The 14104-nt window shown below is 38.4% G+C and overlaps 1 pseudogene; it reads right to left on the bottom strand.

Moving 5' to 3' along the window:
- Positions 1 to 13145: 13145 nt before the first annotated feature.
- On the bottom strand, positions 13146 to 13860 carry LOC128205018 (uncharacterized; annotated as a pseudogene).
- Between the last annotated feature and the right edge of the window lie 244 nt (positions 13861 to 14104).

Here is a 14104-nt window from a genome sequence, read left to right as displayed (position 1 = left end):
ATCATTGCAATCGTGTCTCTCTTCGATCAATGCATTGGTGTCTCTTTCATCTCATTGCAATGGTTTCTCTTTTTAATCATTGCAATGGTGTCTCTTTTCGATCATTGCAATGGTGTCTCTCTCCGATCATTGCAATGGTGTCTCTCTCCGATCATTGCAATGGTGTCTCTCTCCGATCATAGCAATGGTGCCTCTCTTCGGTCATTGCAATGGTTTCTCTTTCCGATCCTTGCAATTATGTCTCTTTATGATCATTGTAATCGTGTATCTTTCCCGTCATTGCAATGTTGTCTCTTTCTTATCATTGCAATGGTGTCTTTTTTCGATCATTGCAATGGTGTCTCTTTCCGATCATTGCAATTGTGTCTCTTTCCGATCATTGCAATCGTGTATCTTTCCGATCATTGCAATGGTGTTTCTTTTCGATAATTGCAATCGTGTTTCTTTTCGATAATTGCAATCGTGTTTCTTTTCGATCATTGCAATCGTGTCTCTTTCCGATCATTGCATTCGTGTATCTTTTCGATCATTGCAATCGTGTCTCTTTCCGATCATTGCAATGGTGTCTCTTTTCGATCATTGCAATGGTATCTCTTTTCGATCATTGCAATCGTGTATATTTCCGATTATTGCGATCGTGTATCTTTCCTATTATTGCAATCGTGTCAATCCGATCATTGCAATCCTGTATCTTTTGGATCATTGCAATGGTGTCTCTTTTTGATCATTGCAATCGTGTATCTTTCCGATTATTGCAATCGTGTATCTTTCCGATTATTGCAATCGTGCCAATCCGATCATTGCAATCATGTATCTTTTCAATTATTGCAATCGTCTCTATTTCCGATCATTGCAATGGTGTCTCTAGTGATCATTGTAATCGTCCCTCTTTCCGATCATTGCAATCGTGTATCTTTCCGATCATTGCAATCGTGTATCTTTCCGATCATTGCAATCGTGTCCCTTTCAGATCATTGCAATGTGTCTCTTTCCGTTCATTGCAATCGTGTCTCTTTCTGATCATTGCAATCTTGTCCCTTTCAGATCATTGCAATGTGTCTCTTTCCGTTCATTGCAATCGTGTCTCTTTCTGATCATTGCAATCATGTCTCATTCCGATCATTGCAAGGGTTTCTCTTTCATATCATTGCAATGGTGTATCTAGTGATCATTGCAATGGTTTCTCTTTCATATCATTGCAATGGTGTCTCTAGTGATCATTGCAATGGTCTCTCTTTCATATCATTGCAATGGTGTCTCTAGTGATCATTGCAATGGTGTCTGTTAAGCTTAAAAAGTTTCGAGAAATTAGGGCCGGAATTTCAATTTTCTAGTTGTTATGAAATATATTTCAGTGTATTTTAAGTTTGAGGTCGTCAAACCGACTGTTTACTAAAAAAACAATTATAAATTAATAAATCGTTATGTTTATTTTTACAAACAGAACATTTTCTAAACAAGCAATATTTTAATATGACAGTACATATTATGGCATTAGTCAGTTTCGCAAAATCAAGGATTTATGATTGGCGCTTCTCGCGAAACTGTTCAAACTAATAATTATCTTCTCAAATGCCCTTGTCAACTATCATTGGTCATGCGTAAACAGGGATACACGGTTTTTCACACCTTATCGAATTTCCTTTTAACTGTCATTGCAATTTCTACAACTTGCGAAAACACCCAGCAATTGTTTGTTTATTTTGGAACACGGATTCGGGATAAATTGTGAAATTATGACCTTGGACCGGCTATAGTGCCCAACTCGACTTACTTAGGTTTCGATGCAGCGTCAGTATATTTTATATACAAATAGAAGGGAAAATGTTCGGAACCAAGCTCCGACCTCGAGGGACCGCCTGCTCGAGCGACCGTAGTTATAATGTATTATTAATGATCTGCAAAGTCTGCAAATTTTGTCTGATTTCAAAGCGAACTCCGTGCATGGATATAATTTTCTCCCACCTCAGATAAGTAGATCCATTAATTTAACCATGCTAGAAATTCTTATCTTGCCCACGGGCGAAGATAAAATGCCTGTATGGAACCTCTTTTTAATGGTCGCCACATTGTAATTACCTCCCCTGTTGAAGACTGTCGTCTGTAGCATCATGGAAACCTTGTCTTGTGGCAATATTTAGAACGCTAAATAATTATATCTCGCTTCAAATGTCACCATAAAACAGTTTTCACGCACCTTTCAAGAAATAATGCTTCACTCTCCACAGATCTATTTGAAGACCGGTTTGACTATTCACATAATCAAAATCACTGCGCGCATATCCATGACAACCACGAATTATAGCATATCCATACGCAATTATTTTCACTAAGCACAAAAGAGTTCCAGCAAAATATACATTTTTACTTAGTTTTGTTTAACTGAGGTGGGAGAAAAAGCAATTACCATAGCCGCTCGTGTAAGATAGGTTCATCCCGACCCTCGCGCAGGGCGTTTTGCGGAAACTCGGTAAACCTCGTTTCCGCAAAACACCCTACGCTCGGGTCGGAATGAACCTATCTTACACTCTCGGCCATGGAAGATACTTATAATCCTTTTCTTTAAACTACCATGTTTTATACGCTGGCGGAAACGATTTTGTATTTATTATATTAGTTGGTTAAATAAGGCTTCGTAGTTCAATGATTTGGCGTTTTTTCTTTGTCTACGCCTATGCATTAACCCTTTTATCGGAAATGTATGTTATTGCATAATGCTGCCTCGAATTTTGTTTGTGCAACGGAAGCATATTATACGAGCCAATCTGTGTTAAAATTATCGCGCAGATGAAAAACAATCTTATTTATCCATAATTGCACGCTACTTATTGAACGCTGTTCCTGATAACACGAAACAAAACAGTAACTTCACCCACTACCCTCGTGATTAAAATTAAACTATTACTATTCAGCTTTTACTATTCTACTATGATAATTATTAATATAATAATTAAAATTACTATATTATTACTATAATACTATTATTCTAGTACTATTGTACTACTATTATCATTCTTCTTCTTCTTCTTCTTCTTCTTCTTCTTCTTCTTCTTCTTCTTCTTCTTCTTCTTCTTCTTCTTCTTCTTCTTCTTCTTCTTCTTCTTCTTACTACTACTACTGCTACTACTACTACTGCTACTGCTACTGCTACTGCTACTACTACTACTACTACTACTACTACTACTACTACTACTGCTACTGCTACTACTACTACTACTACTACTACTACTACTACCATTTCTAATATTGATAGATGATACTTAGTTTTGCTACGTCACTTAATAAGTAAAAGATAGAGCAACCTCTACCCGAGCTAATGGAAAACAGATCGCGTCTTCGTGTTGTATAATTTTAGACACGTGAGTTGTAGCAAAAGTAACCGTTTTGTACTAGGTTGTCAGGGACAACGTTCAGTATACAGCCTCATTGTAAGTGCAAAATTTGTTATTTATCCGCATGCCTCTTAATGCATGATGCTACTGGCTATTGTTTGGATATAAAAATTCAAGTATAAAGGCAATCAAAGAAAGACTGAGAGTCCTAACAGTATTTAGAACGGATTGAGATGGTCAAATACAAAATGGAAGGTCTTGTTTCTGATGCGTAATGTACCCATCTCTCAGGTAGACATTATATAAACAGTACGTAAACTACTGTATTGAAAGTTTTACATATCCATAGTTCAGGGCCGAAACGAGTGATAAATAGTTTGGGTAACCACATTTTGACGTAATGATGCAACCAGTTTATGAATGAACTTTGTCGATAAATATTTTTGGAAGCTTTCTAGACGAGTTCACCAGAATACTTCCGGCGATTCTATTGGCAAAAACATGAGCGTAAACACTTTACATATATACTATGGGTTTTGCGCCTCAATTATATTGAACGAAACTGGATATAGATTACAGTCTGAAGTCCATGTCATATTTGTTATTACACGCGAACAAAAAACATTCATCACGACAAAACATTTGTTCAAATACTGATAAAGGACATATTTCTTACCAAGAACAATATTGTCTGTTTTCTGAATGGTCTGTTTTTCAATCTAAACTTCATATGTGTTAGGAGAAATCAAAATATTTTAGATAAAGAAAATACAATTCATTATCGTGAAGCTGCAATCTCACAGATTGGCCTTTTTGACGTTATTTTATGACTGCTGACATAAAATCAGATCGTATTTTTTCATATTCATATTCAAAAATTGATGTTTTATGCCGATAAGCTCATTTTTCTTAAAGCGTTAGTAACGCATTTAGCCATAGAAATCAATTTTCGACCGTGAATATGAAAAACTGCTATTTCATTTTATGGTCAGCAGTTTCATATCACTGGTTTCCAGATAGTATCGATAAAAATAGCTCATTCCATAACAAAAACATAAAGAGTTGTCAAAACTGTCAATCTGTGAGAGTGCAGCTTTAAGGAACATATATATATACTGACGTTATGGAACATTACCATCACATTGCCGTTATAGTTTTAGTGTATGGTACCTTTCATTATGATCATTACAAAACAGCGGGAATAAATGGTGAATACGATCATCATGAATATTATTGATAATTATACCCTCGAAATCAGTAAGGTAATGGTAAATACTACATCCACTCAAAAACAGTTCCCGAAATGAAAACAATACAGAAAATGAAATTCATTAATACATGCATATCGTATAGGACAAAAAGGAAATGGCTAGCTAAAAGATTGGCCGTGAAACTGGTTGTCGGTTCGATTGTAGCGATACAGAACAAAACAGAACAGAAGTTTATTTCGACTTATGCAACAAAGCATCTCGTCAAACAAATATATACAATTAAACAAAATATTCATGCGTGTGATCATCGATACAAGGTAGCCAATATCAATAACAATTCAAGATAGCTCAAGCAATATGGAGAATGTTCACGTATAATAATATTGATAATAATAGATATAAGAAGCTCTTTATCTAGTTATTTAGATACATTATGGAAATGCAGATGATTAGTGGTCACGACAGTGATTGTACGGTTACGACTTAAACAATATCATTGATAAATAGGTTTCTTCTATTATTTGCCTGTACCAAAAATTTACATAAATTTACAGTAGTTGTTTTGTTATTACTACTAACTAGTTGAGTAAATTTAAACATGCTGGGTTTTACATAAAAATACTTTTTAATAAAAACTTTACGTAGGTCATCGAAACAATTACATTTTATAACAAAATGAAATTCATCCTCAATTTCCTGTGTATGACATAATAAACATAATCTTTCATTTCTTGGCAGTCTGTTTCGTCCGTACCTGCCGGTTTCAATACGTAACCTGTGAGCTGATACACGTAATTGAGTGAGGTATTTTCTATTAGTTTTGTTAAATAGTAAATTAAGATATTCAGCCATACCAAAAGTACTGTGCAGATGCAAGTATAGAATATTAAGTTTCGCACTGTTTGCAATATCAGCACGTCACTTTTGTAGAAAACTATCGATTAAACGTTGTCTGACATTATAATTCCCCGGATTAACCCAGACATCTAAAAACCCATTCTCCTCAAGTAAACATTTAACGTTAGATGCCCAAGTAGTAAGGCCTTCCTCGCTTAAATCAACTGATTTACGGTATAACAAATTTAATAAAATATTATTAGACTGTTGTTCTTTGAACCAATATTTAATAATTAGCACGTATCTGTTAATATATATTGGATAACGCCCTAATTCTCCGTAAACAGCCGCTGTACATGTACTTTGCTTAACTCCTAGAAGCGATTTGCAAAATTTTAGGTGGATCCTTTCTATATTTTTCGATTTTGAAAACCCCCAGACAGAACTCGCATAGTTAAGGATCGAACCTACAAATGAGTCAAACAATTGAAGTGCAATTTTCGGAGGTACGTCATATTTGTTAATATTTTTGTTTAATACGTTCATAGCCTTTAGAGCCTTACCGACTACATATTGATTATTTAAAACGAAAGTGCCCGTGTAGTTAAAAACTGTGCCTAGATTGTTAAAGTTGTCAACTACTTCAAGTGGTACGCCACTATATACCCATTAGCCCTAACCGGTCCTTTTTTACGGAATACTACAACCTTAGTTTTGGCTATATTAACTTCTAAGCCCCACATTTGGCAATAATCGTAAAGATGGTCTAAACTTCTTTGTAAGTCTTCTACTGAGTTTCCAATTATTACCATATCGTCTGCAAAAAGTAATATCATAATACATAAATCGTATAGGCTAATACCACAGTCAACGTTCTGTTGTAGAAACAGTTCTAGATCTTCTAGGATAATGCAAACAAAACCGGCGAATTATTTTGTCCTTGGCGTAAACCAATAGAAATATCAAAGAAATCGGAGACGGAATTGCAATGTTTGACACACGATTTTACCACAGAATACATTGCTCTAAATATTTTAAGTCGTTTCCCATCCAACCACATTTTAAAGAGTTTGTACCACAGAGCATTCCTATAAACAGAGTCAAATGCCTTTTTTAGGTCAACAAATGCGCATGGTAATCGTAACTTCAAAAATGTCATTTTCGATAACATTATGTAAAACAAATATTGCATCTTCTGTGCTAGATCTCTTTCGAAAACCAAACTGGGCATCCGACAGCAAGTTATTTTCATCGAACCAATTTTCAACTCCTTTAGTGAGCACACGTGTAAATATTTTTCCTAGATTACTTACTAAGGTAATGCCTCTATTATTGTTTGGGTCATTAACGTCACCATTCTTATGTATCGGTACGACGAAACCGTATGGCCAAGACAAGGGGAAATTACCTCCGTCGAGAATGATGTTAAACAAGTCCGTTAAATGACCGACTAAAATATATATAGTATCGATAAAAAACTCATTTAGTAAATTATCAATCGGACATGAGGATTTATTACGCTTAATACCTTTAACAGCAAGACGAATTTCCTCAGGAGTTATGGCAGCGTTAAGTGCCTCAAATGTGGGATACAGTTCTACAATCATATACATTTCACCAAACCCCAACGCTACCTTCGTTGATCCATGCAAACACGTGACAACACGTGATAATTGTCGACCTAATTCCAACCAATACACTTATTTCATTTGCATTTTCAGCTTACCGACACCCTCCCCTAAATGGGGGTGTCATCTACCAAAGTTGTTTCGTGGCCGTACGCTTAATCATTCTAGAGTTACAGTGCATAAAAGGTTCTCTTTACAAGGAGTGAAATGACCTTGGTCTTTGACCTACTGACGCACTCCATACACAAAGGTCATATTACAGTCAAGTTTCGTAATTGCATATGAAAACGTTATAGAGTTATGCAGAAATCGTTATCAATGTGGTCTTGACCTTTGACCTACTAGCTCCGACCGCCCCCCCCCCCCCGCGCCCCGTACTAATTTCTATTGCTTCACGACCCCAAACACCATACATGGGGAGAAAGCTCCATTTGTGTACTAAGCGGTAAACAACTTAAGAAAAAAAGTATTCCAAAGAAAATTTAATTGGTTGAATGTAACCACCGTTTCTTCGGTAAAATTACAATATCTGGTGTACGAGGACAAACCATGCGGTGAAAATATAAGCAATAAGAAGTAGATCAAGTAGATATAGCATGTTCAGTTTTGTTTTGAAATCACAACCATTCAGCTTTAAAATCTATACATATGGAAGGTAGCCAATGGTCTGAGATGGGATAACCATGCTTTGATTCACTGTCACTTGTCACTTAAAATAAATAAGGCCTGTAACAATGAGTAGATCTTTCAAAATTGATAAAAGTTGCCCCAATGGACGTATTTCAACTGTTCTATAGTAAAGGAATAGCCAAAGTTAACCAAATAATGTTTTCTGTGACCTTGATCTTTATCCTACTGATTAAATTCATCAAAGTAGCTGTTAGCAAACTGTCATAGGCAAACTTCCGGTGTAGTTTCATTGTCCGACACATAACTGTTCGCAAGTTATTGTGCGCACTAAATATTCATAACACCTTTGACCCTGGCCTAGACCTACTGACCTATAGGGGTCATCAACTGATCGAAGGCGACAAAAAATTAAAGTTTTATGGTCCTTGGTAAAACTGTTCTCGGGTTTTGTGCGGACGAGACTTGGTCTACCAACCGATATTCCATGCAATCAACCGACCGATCAACCGGCCGTCATTTTCAACATACATTCCCAATATGTCTTGATAGAGTTGGGACATACAATGTAGTTTGTGAGGCATTTCGTTCATTACGCTTTGTTATCGTTTCACTAGATAACTTTTAATGCTTATCATAGCAAGGACTCGTTATGTTAACATATAGGAAATATAATGAGTCACGATTGCTATGCACTGAAATTATAGGTAAATGATCACATGCGTGTATTCAAACATCATGAATAAACTCTTCAATAAAAGCTTGTAAATTTATTTAAACACATATTAAACAAAAGTTTCCAAAACTGAGCAAATAAAATATCAATGCAAAGACAATACTATGTATAATCAATTTAAAACAGTAAATGTATGTTACCATCACGACCGATCAGCATAAATGTACAACCTACGTGTGAAAATATAAAAACAACAACAACTAATATGCAGACAAGTAAAGTTCCTAAAACATGTTAAATCCTACAAGCAAACACACTGAAAACTAGAAAAATGGTTTCAAATAAGGCTTGCAAAAATTCATGATTTTAAAAAGCATAGCTTGATGAATATGTTGATGTCAAAACCGATCGTACTTATTTAAAATATTCTGCTTTTTGGTATCTGTTTTTACTACCCAAATTGTCATGCACTAAATTGAAGTCCTATATAAACAAGTGATACTTTAAGCGCTATGTCGCAGTTACAGAAAAACACTATGAAATTACAGAAATTATATGCGATTACAAATGTACTTAATCTATAAGAATAGCCTCTAAGACTCAAGACGTAAGTGCATATGGGCCCAGAATGCACACTCACATTCAAACCGTTAGTGCATATAGGCCCAGAATGCACACTTGCATTCAAGACGTTAGTGCATATAAGCCCAGAATGCACACTCACATTCAAGACGTTAGTGCATATAGGCCCAGAATGCACACTCACATTCAATACGTTAGTGCATATAGGCACAGAATGCACACTCACATTTAAGACGTTAGTGCATATAGGCCTAGAATGCACACTCACATTCAAGACGTTACTGCATATGGGCCGAGAATGCTCACCCAGACTCAAGAAGTTAGTGCATATGAGCACGGAATATACTCTAAGCTTCAAGACGTAAGCACTTTTTAGCCCGGAATGCACACTCAGACAAATGACGTTAATGCACCCTCGGACTCAAAACGTTAGTCCAAATGGGTCCAGAATACACACTCAGACTCGAGACAATAGTGCATATGAGCCCAGAATGCACACTAAGACTCAAGACGTTAGTGCATATTGGTCCAGAATACACACAAGGACTCAAGACGTTAGTGCATATTGGTCCAGAATACACAATCGGACTCAAGACGTTAGTGCATATTGGTCCAGAATACACACTAAGACTCAAGACGTTAGTGCATATTGGTCCAGAATACACACTCGGACTCAAGACGTTAGTCCAAATGGGTCCAGAATACTCACTCAAACTCGAGACAATAGTGCATATTGGCCAAGAATGCACACTCACACTCAAAACAATAGAGCATATTGACCCAAAATGCACACTAAGACTCAAGACGTTAGTGCATATTGGTCCAGAATACACACTAAGACTCAAGACGTTAGTGCATATTGGTCCAGAATACACACTCGGACTCAAGACGTTAGTCCAAATGGGTCCAGAATACTCACTCAAACTCGAGACAATAGTGCATATGGGCCCAGAATGCACACTCACACTCAAAACAATAGAGCATATTGACCCAAAATGCACACTAAGACTCAAGACGTTAGTGCATTTGGGCTCACAATGCGCATCCAGACTCAAAACGTTAGTCCAAATGAGCCCAGAATGCACACTCAGACTCAAGACGTTTGTGCATAAGAAACCATAGTACACACTCAGACTGAAGATGTCAGTGCATATGGACCCAGAATACACATTCAGATTCAAGACGTTAGTGTATATGGGCCCAGAATGCACACTCAGACTCAAGAAAATAGTGCATATGGGCCCAGAATGCACACTCAGACTCGAGACGTTACTGCATATGGACCAAGAGTGCCCACCCAGACTCAAGATGTTAGTGCATATAGGCCCAGAATGCAAACTCAGACTCAAGACGTAAGTGCATATGGGCCCAGAATACACACTCGGACTCGAGACGTTAGTGAATATGGGTCCAGAAGGCACACTCAGACTCAGAACGTTAATGCATATTGGCCCAGAATGCACACTCGGACTCAATCCATTAGTGCATATGGGTCCAGAATGCAAACTCAGACTCAAGACGTTAGTGTATATGGGTCCAGAAGAAACACTCAGACTCAAGACGTTAGTGTATATGGGTCCAGAATGCACACTCAGACTCAAGACGTTAGTGTATATGGGTCCAGAATGCACACTCGGACTCAAGACGTTAGTGAATATGGGTCCAGAATGCACACTCAGACTCAAGACGTTAGTGAATATGTGCCCAGAATGCACACTCAGACTCAAGACGTTAGTGAATATGGGCCCAGAAGGCACACTCAGACTCAAGACGTTAGTGAATATGTGCCCAGAATGCACACTCAGACTCAAGACGTTAGTGCATATGGGTCCAGAATGCACACTCGGACTCAAGACGTTAGTGAATATGGGCCCAGAATGCACACTCAGACTCAAGACGTTAGTGAATATGTGCCCAGAATGCACACTCAGACTCAAGACGTTAGTGAATATGGGCCCAGAATGCACACTCGGACTCAAGACGTTAGTGAATATGTGCCCAGAAGGCACACTCGGACTCAAGACGTTAGTGAATATGTGCCCAGAAGGCACACTCGGACTCAAGACGTTAGTGAATATGGGTCCAGAATGCACACTCAGACTCAAGACGTTAGTGAATATGGGTCCAGAATGCACACTCGGACTCAAGACGTTTGTGCATATGGGTCCAGAATGCACACTCAGACTCAAGACGTTAGTGTATATGGGCCCAGAATGCACACTCAGACTCAAGACGTCAGTGCATATTGACCCACAATGCATACTCAGTTTCAAGACGTTAGTGCATATGGAACAAGAATGCACACTCAGACTCAAGACGTTTGTGCATAAGGAACCAGAGTACACACTCAAAGTGAAGACGTTAGTGCATATGGACCCAGAGTGAACACTCAGACTCAAGACGTTTGTGTATATGGACCCAGAGTACCCACTCAGACTTAAGACGTTAGTGTATATGGACCCAGAATGCACACTCAGACTCAAGACGTTTGTGTATATGGACCCAGAGTACCCACTCAGACTGAAGACGTTAGTGTATATGGACCCTGAGTGCGAACTCAGACTTTAGACGTTAGTGCATATGGACCTTGAGTGCGCACCCAGACTTAAAAACGTTAGTGCATATGGACCCAGAATGAACACTCAAACTCAAGACGTTAGTGCATATGGACCCAGAGTGCACACTCAGACTCAAGACGTTAGTGCATATGGACCCAGAGTGCGCACTCAGACTTAAGACGTTAGTGCATATGGACCCAGAATGAACACTCAAACACAAGACGTTAGTGCATATGGACCCAGAATGCCCACTCAGACTCAAGACGTTAGTGCATATGGACCCAGAGTGCACACTCAGACTCAAGACGTTAGTGCATATGGACCCAGAGTGCACACTCAGACTCAAGACGTTAGTGCATATGGACCCAGAGTGCGCACTCAGACTTAAGACGTTAGTGCATATGGACCCAGAATGAACACTCAAACACAAGACGTTAGTGCATATGGACCCAGAATGCCCACTCAGACTCAAGACGTTAGTGCATATGGGTCTAGAATGCACACTCAGACTCAAGACGTTAGTGCATATGGGCTCATAATGCACACTCAGACTCAAGGCGTTAGTGCATATGAACCCAGAATACACATCCCGAGACGTCTGGTACATACGATTGTTTTTTGACAGCTTTTAAAATGAGTTCAGTATCAAAACAATAGTCCTAATTAATCATCAATTCCATAGTAGTTTGATATTAGCCTACGCAAAACACATACAATAATATTGCACTTTTTATACGAGATTGTCAAACATTCATGTACTTCCTCAGACAGACATAAAGTGTACATTTACTTTGTTAGATGCATTTGAGCCCACTGAATTCAATTCGATTCTTGAGTCTTGAACATTAGTAAATCCCGGACACTGCTTTTATAAATACGAATCCACATTAGAGTAAGGTTGTAACGTTAATGGATGACATTGACTATTGAACTCCCCACTTCCGTTAACCACATCAAACAACTTCTCAGTGTCGTAAGATCTTGTGCCAATGTATTTTAAAACCTATGCAGTAGAAATTTGCATATTCCGGGCAAAGATATTTCCATGTATTCATTCACCTTTCACTTATAAACACGTTTTTGGCAGTTAAATTAAATCGGAATTTGGTGGCAAAGAAAGTAATTTCAAACCACAAATGATGTGTTTCTTACATTTCATTTATTAATTGGTGTGAATAAATGCCACGCTTATTTACTTCATCAAAATCTCCAAATCTCAAATAAAGATACAGCGAGGACGCGACCTCCTTACTTCTTATATTGACTTAAAGGTGTGTGACATTGACATTTTTACAATTATCCCTGTCTCCATTTCCATGTGTCTCATTATATTAACTACGGTCATTATCTCCTGCAGCTACAGAAATATCGCTGAGTAAATTCCTAAAATATCGTCGAAAGTCACGTAACACACGTGAAATACACGAGCGGAACAGCAAACGATTTTAAAAATATGTAGTACGTCACAACCTGTGATGACGTCATATCCTGTGCAAAATCAGTCCGAAATGTGGAGTAGATGATAATAGCAAGGTGAGGAATGACGGAGAGCACGAAATCGGCCGTTAATCAACAAAATATGCTGGTCATGGGGGGGGGCTCTATTTATGCGGCTCATGGCGGTGGACGCCTCCTTCCCCACGGGCGTATGGAGACTGAATGTACTTCCTGTCCTATCTGACGTAGAGGTCAGCTTAAGCATAATTCCGGCCGTTGATTTCGGCGAACTGTCGGTATGTTGACACCGACTGGCTTGATTTGGTTGACTGGATTAACTTGGACCTTATGGAGTAACGTCCCGTGAATTTCAGATGCCACTGTAACTGACGTCCAATCCGAATGTACAACACAATCATGTAGCAAATGGGATCAGCAAGACTATTGAATCAGTTTGTATAAAGTGGTCTTCAACGAAGCATTCAGTCCCTTTGGTAGTGTGAACTCCGGTTTCCACAGTCCATATTCCGTAAATAATTATAGCCGGGACGGCCACTACAACTCCCATAATACAAGACACAATACACATGACACGCATTCGCCTTGGTATTTCAACCACCTCAAAATTGATAGCCCGGTGCCTTTCCATGGCAATAGTAACACTGACATCGCAACTAGAAAAACGTGGAAAAAATGTAACGTTTTGTATACGTTGTCGGACGGAAACTGGTACGGATGGATCATGCTAAACACCAGAAGAGGCGTTCCGACGCTGCACGCTATAAAGTCTACAACAGCAAGCCACAGAATAAACACACGTGAAAATGAGCTTGGGTGGGGTATGTAGACGCTTAACACGATCAAGTTTCCGATGATCCCGATCACTGCAAGCGTAGCGCAGATGACAATGGCCGGAAGGTGTAGCGTGACCAAGGGGTCATTGATTTCCGTCAACGTAACGTAGACGTCGAATTATTTTCGCGATGATTTTAGTTAAGTTTTGACAAGGACCTATAAACCACAGCCGTAATTTATTTGTGGGTTTCAATCGCGTTATAAACGCTTATGCAAATTGTAGTCTTCAAAGACGAATTATGATTTGCCATATTTTATATCGTAATTAAAAGTTCATTTTACAAACCATGAGCGAGTCACTTTAAACTACACTCCTCTGTGTTATCGATATAAAACAACCCATTGTACTGTGTGTAGTAAT

The sequence above is a fragment of the Mya arenaria genome, chromosome 10 (assembly GCF_026914265.1).
Source record: "Mya arenaria isolate MELC-2E11 chromosome 10, ASM2691426v1".
In the NCBI taxonomy this organism is placed as follows: Eukaryota; Metazoa; Mollusca; class Bivalvia; order Myida; family Myidae; genus Mya; species Mya arenaria.
This window is presented reverse-complemented; position numbering and strand designations above follow the sequence as displayed.